This window comes from Ziziphus jujuba, chromosome 8 (assembly GCF_031755915.1).
Source record: "Ziziphus jujuba cultivar Dongzao chromosome 8, ASM3175591v1".
NCBI lineage: Eukaryota > Viridiplantae > Streptophyta > Magnoliopsida > Rosales > Rhamnaceae > Ziziphus > Ziziphus jujuba.
The window spans coordinates 7106224-7120995 of record NC_083386.1 but is presented as its reverse complement, the minus strand read 5'-3'; the positions used below and the strand labels follow the sequence as shown (position 1 = coordinate 7120995).

At 35.3% G+C, this 14772-nt stretch overlaps 1 long non-coding RNA gene across 20 annotated transcripts; it reads left to right on the top strand.

Annotated features, from left to right (window-relative positions):
• Nucleotides 1-64: 64 nt before the first annotated feature.
• On the top strand, nucleotides 65-8008 carry LOC125421684 (uncharacterized). Of its 20 annotated transcripts, none has more exons than XR_009640177.1 (10): nucleotides 68-490; nucleotides 886-1066; nucleotides 1910-3680; nucleotides 4545-4581; nucleotides 4750-4780; nucleotides 4923-6081; nucleotides 6204-6298; nucleotides 6374-6478; nucleotides 6636-6686; nucleotides 7429-8008. It is a non-coding gene; the product is annotated as an uncharacterized LOC125421684 (long non-coding RNA). The 20 variants fall into 20 exon arrangements; XR_009640172.1 differs by having other exon boundaries at nucleotides 1910-3792; XR_009640176.1 differs by having other exon boundaries at nucleotides 74-490; nucleotides 5936-6081.
• Nucleotides 8009-14772: the final 6764 nt, after the last annotated feature.

Genomic DNA, 14772 nt, shown 5'->3' with positions numbered 1-14772 from the left:
ACATTAAATTCCAAAAATGCCGTTATCATCTTTACCTTGTTATGTGAGGAAAATCGAAGGCATGAGATGAGGTAATTTTGGACTAACCAAACTTTAAATGTAGAGACTAGAGAGTACGTACAAGGAATGCAGAGACACGTGTTTATCGGCTGGTGTCTGTGCGCTCTAAGGCAGTTGGTGGTAGGCTGTACAGTGTAGAGTGAAGCTTGAAGCTTTCAGTGGTTGCAAAAATGGCGACGACTAGTGCTTCTCTCCTCCATCTTCCTTCCCCATCTTTCTTTCCTCTTCTCTCTTCCAAAACCAGTCATTCCTTACCCTCTCCTCTGTCTCAACAAAACCCATAATCGCCAAACTCCTCCTCACCGTCTGATGATCATGTATGGCAAATGGGTTTTCAATTCTCTGACTGTACGGTCCGAATCCAAGCCCAGCATCAACAGAGAGCCTATGCTTCTTCCGTACAATGTTCTTATTACCGTTTCAACCAAAGGTCCGTAGTCCCTTTTTCATTTTTTGGCTTTTGGGATTGTTTTTGTCATTGCTAATTGTGCTGCTGCATGAAGTTCCTTTTTTTCTTTTTTCTTTTTTTTTTTTTGTATTAGTTTTTTGGTTTCTGCTGGTTTTGTTACTGTGATTTGTATCTAAATTCCAGTACTAATTTTTTTGTAGGTTTTCAATTTGCTGTAAGAATTTTGGGAAGAATTTATCACAAACAATTTCACTACACTGATTATTATGTGTTTTTTAATTTCTCTCTGTTTTCTATAGGAATTTCTGATGAATAAACAGATTGTGGTATAAATAATTATGTCAAAGTTCAATTTTTTCATTGAGTATTTGGAGGTTGAAAGACTTTAAAAACTTTTTTTCTTTTGACCTTATTAGAAGAGCTGGTTCTGCTTCTGTATTGAATCCAACAAGTCTTTTTGTTCCAAGGAGGATTTATTTTTCTGAAGTAAAGATAAGCAGAAGCGTTTCTAGCAGTCAAGAACCAGTTAAAAAGGACATTTCAAACATGGGGTTTCAGACAACATCGATACCGGACATTATGTTTGCTCTAGTAGTGGTTAGTCAGACTATGGAAAATCATAAGCAATTTCATTTCAATTCCATATGCCTATACTTAGATATCTCAATGAAATATTGGAAATGAGTATTTTTGTACTTGAAAGGATCTAGTCTAGACGTAATAAGGTATGTTAGCCAAAACATTCATGCCCAATTTTCCAAACCCCCGTAGTGATAAACTTTTAGAATTAAATAGGCAAATAAATAAATTGTTTCTTTCTTGAATTGTATTGTACATTCATAAATGTGCCTCATATAGATGGAACATTTGAGTGTTTCATTGAGAAACATAGTGTTTCCTGGAATTTGATTTTGCAGATATGTTTTTCTTCTTTGTCTTAAGCATAATTTTTGACCTTTGACTATGTTAAAATAACATGTATTTTCGTTTCTATTAAAATGTTGCACTATCATCGAGACCTTTACCTGAGATACCTTATTTTCTTAAAGATGGATATAGCTAGTTCATAGATAGGATATAAGAAAATATCTGCATCAGTGCTTCAGAGACCATACCCGCATGCATCCTATGTACTGTATGGTGCATCCTGGCATTAATGAACCACTACAAACACTGTTGTTCATCCTTTTTTTTTTTTTTTAAGACTTTTTTTTTTTTTTTCTCCTGGTTATTAGATTTTGATTTCCTACCCTTTTCTTGAAAAACTTGCATTGTTTTCATTAACAAGTGATATAGCATTTTTTTTTTTTTTTTCAATTTCACAACATGTTTGCTGCCTTACATATCAGATTTCTTCCACTGATGATTGTTTCTGGTCTATCTTTGAAAGAAAACAATCGTAGCCTGGACATAAAACTCCTGCAATTTTGCAGCTTGAAGATCCTAGCCTGGACATTCACAAGGAAAGGAAATATCTTATGCTTGCGGTTCGAGAGCTGGTATCTGGAGATCAATGTGAAGGAAGATTTGTATTTGGCAGGGATAGCAAGAAGCCAAAGGAGTCTGGTAATGTCGACAGATTCACAAGAGATGAAATGAATCCCAAGAGCTGGCTTCAAAGTCTGATGGTGACGGCAGGGCACTCTCCTCCTAAATACAAAGCAAAGCACCTAAAAACAAATGAGTTTACAGTGCGGGTAGAGTTCAAGGGTATGCAATTTGTTGGAAAACCTAAGAAAAACATGCAGCTTGCTGATAGGGATGCTGCTGTAGAGGCATTGGCATGGTTAACTCATACTTCTTATGACAGTCGAGATGAAGATGACATGTCCCGACCTGATGTGGCTGACAACATGCTTATACTTCTTGGGAAATGTAGAAGATCAAAACGTCAGTCCGGTTGATGATTGATGATGGAAAATGGTAAGAGATTGACATATAAGTTCTCGGCATCCTTGTTTAGGATTTCTGCACTGGTGACTGCAGAATGCATCATTTTGTAAAATTTGGCGGCTGGAGGGTGCAGGGAAGTTTTCTAACCGAGTAAATATACTCATTCAGTAACCTTCCTTGGGTGCATAGAATAACAGCTTACAAGTTCAACTATGATTGCATTATTTTGCCATAGCAGTGAGAAGGTTATAACGGTGAATAACTTCTCATCAAAGTTTTGACCCCTAGTTCTGCAACTTATCATAACTTAGCACACAGGAAGTGTAGGTTCAAAAGTTTCCAACAATACAGGGTTTCATCTATCTCTAGTTGAAACTAGTTCAGGTGAGCAAAAAGATGGAGAGTGCAATGGCTTGACCAAGCAATCTCCCTCAGAAAAGAAACTGAATTACATTCGATAGTTTAGCGAACAAATTTATACTTTTTTTTAATCACATAAACTCATTTTTTATTCCTTCTGAAGTTATATAAAATTACCCTTGTAATAGTTTTTTTTATAACTGTGATTAGAAAAAATATGTATTATATATATATATATATACACATATAAATATAAATATATATATATATATACACATATAAATATATATATATATATATACACATATAAATATATATATATATATATATATATTTATATATTTTAGTTAAATAAAAAAAAAATAGTATCGAAAGGAAAAACAAAACTGAAACTACAGCTAAATATTTAGTCAGCTATAATTAATTATTTCAGTATAATGATTGCCTTTGAAATGAACTTAAGATATTCGTTCTAAAATGTATATTGGGATGGAGATAATAATTCAATAATTGAAATCATCCTATTTCCCTTCCCATCTATCTTATGCGAGATACAATCAAATGTAATTTTTTTGCAGTTTCCTACGTTCTTGCTTCAACACTGGATTCATAAACTCAAAATCTGCTACCACAGATTATTGTTTCTCCATTTTCTATTTTTCTTTTTCTTTTAAATTTTTTTGATCAATTTTCTTTTTAATTTTTTGGTTCTGTGTTCTGAAGGTTGACTATGAGCAAGAAAAAAGGTATTGTGTCAAGGATGGGCTATCTGACTGGGGAGTTCAAGGTTGAAACCTACTTGATAGGTGACGATTTGTGGGACACAGGGGAATCCATGGAAGAACCTCCAAAACCAGTTGTAGATAGTGGTGATGAAGCTGAATTCAAAGCTTGGGATGAAGAAGCCTGATCCGCTCTCCATGCCATCCAGATGTCTTGTGGTTCAGATGCTTTTTCTGTGAGGCCAGAGACTTTAATTCTACTAAAATTGCTTGGGATACTTTGGTTGAGACAAGAAAATGTTGCACAATGATTAAGCCGATTGCCTCTTCATCTACATACATCCAAAGGTCCAATGAATCATATGATACGAATAATTAGGCCAAATCATTTGGTAGTCACATTCTGGGAAAATAAGAAGCTTCCAACTGAAGGGAAGAGAGTTTTCATTAAAACTATTGGGGAGAATCAAGAATAAAGTAGTTCTTCAATTTGTGCGTGCAATAGATCATACATGAACGAACAACCGCATTCAATCTCAAAATAATTTCTAACTTTCTCTCTAGTTGGAATAGAAATCCCCATGAATAATTAAGGGTCAAGGGTGTAACACATTTCTTAATTTTAACAATTGCCATACATTCAGGTCCAAAACTAGAGCTACTAAATTTACCAATTCCCATACATATAAAATCACATTTTCAGTAGAAAGAGAAGAAACACTTGAGATTGAGTTTCCTTCACTGCACCTGATTGTGAGCCTAGCCTACCATGTCTAGCTACTCTAGCCTCTCAACATGAAAGAAATGTCTCTCAATCCTCATAAATTCAACACTTGATACCTTTTGCAAATAAATCTCATTTAACTGATTCTTGTATAGAATTATGGCCCAAATTCTTGCATTCTATACTTTGTACATGCATATTCGATTTCAAAGACCCTGATACGCTTTTGTTCATATATTATATCAGTACCTTCAGTTACATTGTGCTTACTTTAATTTAACAACTCTAATATAATTCAGTTGTTGCACTACTAAATCATAGCCATGATTGTTATTATTAGCATTCTATAATATTTAATGCACATGCATATGTTCAGGTTGTTGCCGTGAAGATGTTTCATGGAACAAAAGAAGGTGGGATTTCTGGATATCTCAAAGCGTTTACGAGGGAGATTCGTGCATTAACACACATATAAGACATTGAAACATTGTGAAGCTACATGAGTTCTGTATACATCCACATCATTCACTTTTGGTTTTAAAGGGGTGAAAGTTGTGAACTTTTGGACTTTTTGTTTGCAGGAATATTTGGCTAACAGTGAAGTGGCTCCAGGTTAGTTTTATCTTAGTCATTAATTTTTTTAAGGGTTATATATAATTCAATTTTATTTCCACTAGCACGAGAGCTTTGCACTCTTGTTTATCAAATTTAAAATATTATATTTATGGGTACCCTCGATTATTCCTTGATATAGAAGAAAATTTCCATGCTCTTCATAACTTCAGATGCCATATCACTCATTTCCTCCACAACTAATACGGTGTCGATGTTCCTTGGTATCCTTATTATATCGCGTTACGCTGAACAACATTTCCTAAAATCTTTGCCTAAGAAGATGATAATAGGTCTTTCAACACTTTTTTCTATCGGTTGCAACAATGATGACAAATTAGTTTTTAGTGCTTCATTAATTTTTCATTATGCTTCATCAAAAGTCAAGGTTTGTTATACTAGTCATTTTGGTGGTAGCTAGTATAAATTCCGGTTAGATTATTTGTATTGATGCAATTTCTTTTTCTCATTGAAATTTACATTTTTTATCTATGGATTTCGTAATTTTTAGATAAAAGTGGAAATTTTGCTATAGGCAAGATATATACACCTACACGTCCCAAGGGGACAAAGTCCCTAAATCTAAATCAAGACTTTTGAAGCATATTATTGACTTGTAATTTTGTATTTTTTCTTGGAAAATGAGCTGATGAGTTATTATAGTTATTATACCAGGAACAAATAATTAAGGGTGTGAAAAAATTTACAAAAATTGTACACACATTCTCTCTCCCTCTCTCCCTCTCTCTCTCTCTCTCTCTCTCCCTCCCTCTCTCAAAAGAGATAATAATAGTAAAAATAAAATGAAAATAAAAATAAATTATTTAAAAAATTAAAATAAATAAAAATAAAAAATAAAAAGAATAAGAAATAAAACCATACACACACAGACGTCCTAAGACCCAATTGAGAACACAAAAAAGAATTGGGTCAAGCCTGCGTGAGCTCGAGCCGAAGTCCTTTCATTAAGGGGAATTTGGCCCAATACCCCCATAGGATCGAGCTTCATGAATTTTGCCCCCTCAATTCATTTCTTTTTTGATCTACCCCTCCAATCTTTTAAAATCCCAAAATATCCTTATGTGTTTTTTTTTTTATATGTTTTTTTCTTTCCTTTCTTCGACTTTTCCCCTCCATCTCTTTATCCATAACCAGACCTTAGGAGCCCTCTGTTTCCTTTCATGAATCGGTCGGATTGTAAGCGTGGAGACTGCGCGTTTTGAAGGAGATGGTGAAGAGGCGACTCAGAGAGAAAACTGCAGGATTTTAGAGAGCCCTAGGAGTAGAAGCAGAAGCAACAGGTAGGCAACAGCTCTAATTTTGATTTTCTTTTAGTGGTTTTGGGAATTTTTTTTTTTTGGGAGAAATTGTGAAAGTTGTATTCTGTTTTTTTTTTTTTTTTTTTTAATAACGGTGGTGGTAGGCATTTCTTGCTGAGAGATATGTATGATGATATGATGCTGGATGGAGTACAGCCAACTAGGGATACATTCCATTCTGTCATCAATTAGTGGAAAGGTGCTTTCATGTTTGTTATCATGGACTTTCATTCTTTCTGGAATTTTCCGTTTGGTTGATTTTGTTTTGTTGCAGGTGGATAAGCAAAATGCTCATTTCTTTGGTGTTACGATCAACGAGCAACAAGCCGAGTGTGGTATTGTAGTAAGAGTTACTTCAAATGCACAAAGCAAATTTAAGGTATGTATATTTCATATTTTTGCATTTAAATTGTTTATATACCATGTTTGATGACTACGAACTCTCTCTCTCTCTCTCTCTCTCTCTCTGCATCTGCATTTTCTTTTGTGTTGCTGATGTGACATTAAATTTATAATCTAATTGCTTTATTTTCCAGTTACTTTATTTCGAGCAAGATGTGAATGGCGGTTATGGTTTGGCCCTACAGGTACCATATCTTCTTTCCTATTGTGTCTCCAATCCATTTTCCATTTTATAGTGCATATGATTTTTGCATTCTGAAAGCTGTCATGGTTGTTTAAAAAATTTGAAGCATAGATGGAGTCAACAGTGCCAATGATCATATACAATTGGTAGAAATGTTTTGTAATGCTCTTGTCATGTTAAACTTTCTGCTGTTATATCCTTCAATTTCTAAGTACTATGCGTCTCTAATTTATTTTCAAAGCATAAAATTGTGGCTGTGAAATTGTGATTTTGAATATCACACATGGGTAGAACTTAAAATTAGTAACCTACCTGTGAATGTGACAATGATGCTCAACTTCTCTTTTCAAGTGAATGTCATTGCATTGTTTCAAGTGGTCAAGTGGTATTGGTGTGGCATTTCAATGTATTTCTGTTCAGTCCTCTGACCTCATTCCCAAGGGCTTTCTTACTTGGAATTTGACTACAATCCTTTAAACAATTGACTTATATAATTGTACTATGATTTTATGTAGCATGCTTCTTTTTATTTTACTTTGGTTCAGCAAATCTTTACCTTTAGTCAATAATTTTGTCATATGGAAAGGCTTTTTTCCCCCCACCCCTCATCAAGCCATCTAAATTTCAATATATATCATTGACACACAAAAATCATGACAGTCAATTGCCTATTTAATTAAAATTCATTTAGCAGAATCTCTTCCTATGCACATGCATTTGACATTAGTGTGGTCTCTTTACAGATGGATAATTGATCCTCCTCTGGAGGTCAATGTACCATCAAAACGCACACCATGGCCTGATGCCCCTCCTGAACTCCCTACCAATGAAAATGTAGTGTTGGGCATCCAAGAGCATGCTGTAAGGCATCCTACAAAGACCCGCACATCTAGATGAAAGAGACGAAGCAAGAGAAAGCATGACACGAGAACAGTGGACACACAGGTTGCTTCAAAGCATTCTGAACAAATTTGAAAATCTTAGCATGAAGACGGCTAGAGATGCATGCTGCTGTGTGAATTTTAGGCATCATTCTTTAGCATCATAAAAAAATTTGAATTGCAAAGGCTTATTAGCACAGAGGCAGATGGCCTAACCTGGTATATGTGAAAAGAATCCTTCACGCTGGGCCAGTTGATAACAGGCATTGGAGTTTGAATTTTCACTTAATTTTTCACAAATTTTTTCTTTCTTTTATATATTTTTGTTTGGGATATCAGGATTCTGGTTCAGCATGAGGTATGCCAGCAACGTCTTGCCGTGTTTGCTACCTTGTAGGACTTTGTATCCAACATGTTTCGAATCTTATACATAATCTTGGAACATAGGAATTATAGAGTTGTGTTCAGCTGGATTTTCGTAGAAAAAAAGATACCAAAATGTAATAAATAAAAAAGAAAAAAAAAAAAAAAGGAAACTTCCATATTTGTGAAAGGATCCAATTTCTTCCATATTCAGATTTTGTTTTTAGTTTTTGTACTTGATTCTCGTGTCAATATGATGTGTAAGGAAGGATGATAATTTAAATGAATGGTATCAATCACTTTTACATGAATGGCTCCATGGTAGTATGTCCAAATGAGACTTGTTAGGAGGGAATTAATTGTCTGGCTTTTGTAAACTATTTAAATACATGGATACCTATGAAAGTGTCAAGTAAAAATAACAGTTTTCTCATTGACTGTCTCGAATACAGGTGATAATATTAAAACAACTTTTTTGACCATCCCTCATTTCTATCTACCCCATTAACTTCTGTCCTGCTACCACATTAAATGTATACTGTGTCTTCCTCTCTCTTTCTCTTTTGTTGGTTGGGTACCTTTCAGCCTTCTTTCTTTGCATTGACGAACATTGCAGAAAATCCCAAAATCTCTTCAGTTCAGTTCACTCTCCCTGCATCATCTGAAAATATTCATTGTGGAGCCCATACACTTCAAAAGGATGTAATTAAATTGTACGTTTCTACAGATCGGAGTTAACGATTACCTGGTATGTGGATATATATACATATATATATACATAATTTGGCTTTATGCTACTTCTTTACATAATTTTTTTTATCATTTATAATAAATTTTTTCCATCTTAATGTTTTGAAATCATGAACTCCCAATAGTAAACATAAATGGCTTAATAAGTAAGCCAAAAAATAAATACAATATACTTCATATTAATTTTATTAATTGATTTTACGAAAAAAATTTCCTAAAATATATTTTATGTATAGGTGATAGATAAAGTCAAATATATTAGCCTAAGAATAAGAATTTAATTAGTCAATATTGTATTAAAAAAATAACATTTACTAGAATTCATATGGAAATGGTCTCACTGATCATTATTTTCCTACCAATTTACATGTAAGGTCATTGTTGACAGCTCCACTTAATAATGAATAAAGAAAAGGAGCAAAGGTTTTTCGCCTGGACCATCTCCAAAAGACCACAAAACTTTCTTTTTTTTTTTTTTTTTCCCTAAAGCAACTGGGTTTCAAATTTCAAACCCATAATTTATTTATTTATTTATTTATTTCCAATTCAGTTTTGGTGAAAAATTGTTGTCCAGTTAACCAGATAAGTGAAAATTCGCCGAAGGAGCATGGATATGTACCTTCTGCATTGGAAAGGATCGAATAATAGGACTCCTTAAGTCAAAACTTTGTACCACAAAAAAAAAAATAAAAAAAAAATTACTTTGGTAATTTCCACAAAAAAGGATTATTCACCGAAACCGTGTATTATTATTATTATTATTATTTTTTGTTGTTGTTCTAGATGGGAGAATAAAGTTGCTGAGAGAAATTATTAGACAGAGAGTGTGATTTATGAGTTGACAAGTACTTTTGGCTTAAAGTGTAGCAAATTCACAATGAATTTGGGAGGAGTGAGGCGGGACAATTTACAAAGTGACAAGGAACACCTCAGGGTTATAGGAAAGATAAGATCATTGGTTTCCAGTCAAGATTTTGGATGACTCAATTGGACTTGTATTTTGGAACACAAAATTTCATTTAAATTTAATGAGTGTAATTTTCATTATTGTGGCTTGCAAACCATGACTTTTTTTTTTTTTTTTTTTTTTTTGGCTTTCATATTTTTGTTTCAGGAAAGACTGTTAACATATTTGTTTCCTTTCTTTTACAATTTTCATATCAGTCAATTTCATATACCTACATGAAAACGATATATTTATGTTAAATATTACAAATACTAAATTTAAAAAAGCCAGTCATCTTCAAGTAATTAGATCTCAGATTGTATAAGATTACGAAGCTAGGTAATAGGGTTCCTTTTTTAGTAGCACTTTAGTACCAAGAAACATGTTCTCATTGTAGAGTCCTCAAAACTCATTTGTCTTCTCTATCCAGCAGCTAGTACCTTCTATCAGATTTCACAGGGTGTGTTATAAATATAAATATGTGTACATATATGGCAACATTTTTCCCTTAATCAGCATTTGTACTCATTTACATAAAATGCATTCCTATTTTATCTTTACTCATTTACTGAAAATGCATTTGTATTTGTATTTAAAATGCTATTCCAGTAGGTGTTAATAACATAATTGTTTGGCTTATTTTATGTACTCATTTACTAAAAATGTATTTGTATTTTTTCATTACTTTTGCTTCAGGATTATAGTTAAACCTTCCAGCAAAGATTCTACGATTGCAGAAGTAGATACTTAGTATGTTTTGAATTGGTAAACTCTTTGTGCTCAATGTCACAAATTTCAGTTTTACTATTCTACGATGGAACATGGAGTGTATGTTCTGAAGGTACCTGGAGATACCAACGTCAAAGAACGAAGATTATACGTATCAAAAGGAATTGTACGTTGGCCGAACTTGAAGATGTTGTCTACAACGCTCTAAACTTAGATTCTACACAACATCAATTAATCTTCAAGTTCATATACCATGTGTGTTTGTCATGTGAGCCGTACGTTGTGGAAAATGATGAAGACCTACAAAGTTTTATAGAAGAGTATAGTTCACACAGACCTCAAGACAGATCTCCACTTATTATTGATATGTTATCCAGGGTTCCAAAGAGTATTGATACTGCTGGATGTGTGGTGAATAGGATACCTACAAGTTCAGGATTTACGACTATTGCCCCACTATCTGCAGTTCCCGAGATAGCTACTTGTACCTCTGATGCCGACATGCAATCCCCAGCGACCGAAATTCATGTGCCGGAAACTCAACCTGGATTCTCTGAAAATCAAATGTGTGAAAACAATGTGCAATCTGCGGAACATGATCATGATAACGAGCACTTCGAAATTAATGATTTGAATGAATATCGTGGACATGATTATGATCAAGATGAACAATTTGAGGTTGAGGTCAACACTGATCGTAGTGAAGATGGGTTACGAGACATTTTTTGGACCCAACATTCGGGACTTTCAGCTGGTGATAGTCGACATGGTGAGTCTCCTTATGGTAGTACTCCAATTGATAATGTGAATGATGATGTGCTTGCCTCTCCTTGTACCGAAAACCATTTGGACATTCGACAGGATTCGACGGCAACCATGGCTGAACGTAGGGTCAACCATCGCTTCTCATCCGTCAATGCCCATGAAATCATTCGAATCAACCAAATCTTTGCGAGTAAGAATGTGCTACAGAAGAAGATTAGTCTTTATGCACTAAGGAGAAATTTTGAATTCAAGGTCAAGAAGTCGGATAGAGTCCAATATGAGGTTGTATGTGCAAACGACAATTGCATGTGGTGAATGCGTGCTACCAAACTACATGGTGATAATACAGAGGCCTTCATGATTAGGGCCTTCAAAGATGAGCATATTTGCTCTTTAAATATCATGAAAAGGGATCATCGTCAAGCAACAAGTTCAGTTATCGGAGACATCATCCAGCCAATGTTTGATGGGATTTCAAGGCAATACAAACCTTGAGATATCGTGCATGACATTCGCTCTAATTACGGAGTAAACATAAGCTACAACAAAGCATGGGCCGCTAAGGAAGTTGCACTATCAGGTTTGTGGGGCACGCCAGAAGATTCATATGCAAAACTTCCTTTATGGAGTCATATTTTGAAGAGCAAAAATCCGGGCACGTTTACTCGAATTGAAACTGATGATCAAAACAGATTTTTATATTTTTTCATGGCACTTGGAGCTAGCATTAGAGGGTTCCAGCATATGCGGAAAGTCGTAGCTGTCGATGGAACTACACTGAAGAATAGATATAGAGGTTTGTTATATATTGCATCATGTTTGGATGGGAACAATCAAATTTATCCACTTGCTTATGGAACCTGGGGAGACGGATGCGGCTTACACATGGTTTTTTGAGAGCTTTAAAGAAGCATTTGGGGATGATCCGAATATAGCTTTTATATCGGATAGACACAAGAGCATTGCAAAAGCAATACGTACAGTTTTCCCTAATAATCACCATGGCCATTGCACATATCATCTTGGTACAAATTTACGTGCTAAGAAGTTTAAAGGTAATGTCAACGCGATTATATCAACTTTTAATGATGCAGCTAGAGCATATATTGTTGAGGATTTTGATAAGGCCATGCAGCTTTTAGAAGGGGTTAGTATTGAAGCTGTACAATATCTCAAGGATGCAAGTCCTTCAAAATGGGCTAGATCACATTTTCCGGGCAATAGATACAACATAATGACAACTAACATTGCAGAAAGCATGAACTCTGTGCTTATTGATGCTAGGCATAAACCTGTTTTGCCATTACTAGATCACATTCGTGATGTCTTGCAAAGGTGGTGGTATGAACGTCGAACTAACGCTGCTGCAATGCAAACTCCTGTTACTAATTGGTTGGAAAAAATCATGCAGGACCGCTCAAATAATGGTAGAGGCTTACGTGTTATGCCAAGGAACTTATATGAGTTTCAAGTTGTTGGCCATGGCATGTTCGTTGGAGTTGTTAACTTAGAAAATAAGACGTGCTCATGCAAGGAATTTGACATTGATGGATTTCCTTGTGTCCATGCAATTGCAGCATGTAAGCATCGACATATTTCTCCATATTTCCTTTGCTCGGCGCATTACTCAGTTGACTCACTCCGTTATGCATATTCGGAAACCATATATCCACTTGGAGATAAATGTCAGTGGCATGCTCCAGATGATGTCATAAACCAGGTTGTACTTCCACCTCAAATTGGCAAACAGTCAGGAAGACCGAGAAAGAAGAGGATTCAATCTCAAGGAGAGGAGCGTCATCAATATAGATGTGGGAGGTGCAAACAGGTTGGTCACACCAGCCGATCATGCTCCGCCGCCGTACCTCTTGATAGCATTAACAACCAACAGCACCACTGAAACGAACTCCCATCAATCGCATGATGCTATATTCAGACAATGAGGCCATGTTATGTGGTATGCGTGTGTATGAAATGTAGTCAGGAATGCAATTAGTTGGTCAACCGCGTAACATGTGTTTTGGCGTAATAGACGTTGGCTTTATGTGTTCTTTTATTGTCAAATTCATCTGTCGTATTGTTTTGATAACATATCATTCCGTCTTCAATTTTTGGTTCAGTTGTTTGTATGTTTCTTACTATTGCATGGATGATATTACTGCCCAATGGTAATGACCAATGCATCATCGGTAATTGACATTTGTACACCGTCGTAAAAGACTCACAACAATTCCATCCTGCAACTTCAATCATGTGTGTTCCAACCAATAACATGCTAAATGTAGCATTATTAAAGTGTATCAAATTTTGCAACAAAACTGATAACTGTTCACCCTCGGCAATTCCCGAGTAAATCGTCAGTAACCACCAAATTCCCTCTGGAAAATTTACCGACAGTTTCGTCGGTAATTCTCGAGGTTGTACAGTTCATTGTATTTTACCAATTTTTTGGACCCCACAAGGCCCCTAAGGTGTGTTGAATGCAAAAACATGCAAAACAGGGATTCTATAATTGTACTACAGAGAGAAAATCCCAAAATTTCATAAAAGTGTATCCAATTTTTCAAAAACATTGATGACTGTTCACCATCGGTAATTCCCGAGGAAATCGTCGGTAAACTACAAATACCCTCTGGAAAAATTACCGACAGTTTCGTCGGTAATTCCCAAGGGTGTACAGTTCATTATATTTTATTAATTTTTTGGACCCCACAAGGCCCCTAAGGTGTGTTGAATGCAAAAACATGCAAAACAGGGATTCTATTGGAGTACTAAGGAGAGAAAATCCCAAAATTTAATAAAAGTGTATCCAATTTTGCAAAAAAATTTATGACTGTTCACCCTCGGTAATTCCCGACGAAAGCGTCGGTAAACTACGAATGCCCTCTGGATAAATTACCGACAGTTTCGTCGGTAATTCCCAAGGGTGTACAGTACGGCATATTTTGTCAATTTTTTGGACCCCACAAGGCCCCTAATGTGTGTTGAATGAAAAAACATGCAAAAAAGGGATTCTATAATTGTACTAAGGAGAGAAAATCCCAAAATTTAATAAAAGTGTATCAAAGTTTGCAAAAAATAAGCTAACTGTTCACCCTGGGTAATTCCCGACGAAAGCGTCGGGAAACTACAAATGCCCGCTGGAAAAATTACCGACAGTTTTGTCGGTAATTCCCGAGGGTGTACAGTTCATTATATTTTATTAATTTTTTGGACCCCACAAGGCCCCTCAGGTGTGTTAAATGCAAAAACATGCAAAACAGGGACTCTATTGGAGTACTAAGGAGAGAAAATCCCAAAATTTCATAAAAGTGTATCCAATTTTGCAAAAACATTGATGACTATTCACCCTCGGTAATTCCCGACGAAAGCGTCGGTAAACTACGAATGCCCTCTGGATAAATTACCGACAGTTTCGTCGGTAATTCCCGAGGGTGTACAGTACGGCATATTTTGCCAATTTTTTGGACCCCACAAGGCCCCTAATGTGTGTTGAATGAAAAAACATGCAAAAAAGGGATTCTATAATTGTACTAAGGAGAGAAAATCCCAAAATTTAATAAAAGTGTATCAAAGTTTGCAAAAAATAAGCTAACTGTTCACCCTCGGTAATTTCGTCGGGAAACTACAAACGCCCGTTGGAAAAATTACCG